Here is a 339-nt window from a genome sequence, read left to right as displayed (position 1 = left end):
TAATAATAAAAAAAATTAATCATGCGTAGGCAATTAAAACTTCATGAATGTAATTTGAGAGTATAAAAAATAAATGGACATGTCATTGTAATGAAATTCCATTGTTATTTTTTTATTTGCACCATTTTTCACAATGAACGTTTAAATTCGCTATTCAAATGCTAAGAATAATAATTAAATATATAATAAAGTCATCCAAATCTATTACATAATAAAAATTTGTATTCCTGGGTGTACAACTTAATTAATTTCATTACGATAATTCTAGTATAAGTATTTTGATGTCATGTCACTTAATATTTGTTTTTTTATTCATGTTAATAAGTATCCAAATTCTAA

This window comes from Lupinus angustifolius, chromosome LG02 (assembly GCF_001865875.1).
Source record: "Lupinus angustifolius cultivar Tanjil chromosome LG02, LupAngTanjil_v1.0, whole genome shotgun sequence".
In the NCBI taxonomy this organism is placed as follows: domain Eukaryota; kingdom Viridiplantae; phylum Streptophyta; class Magnoliopsida; order Fabales; family Fabaceae; genus Lupinus; species Lupinus angustifolius.
The sequence above is the reverse complement of the archived record's forward strand: the minus strand, read 5'-3'. Positions refer to the sequence as shown.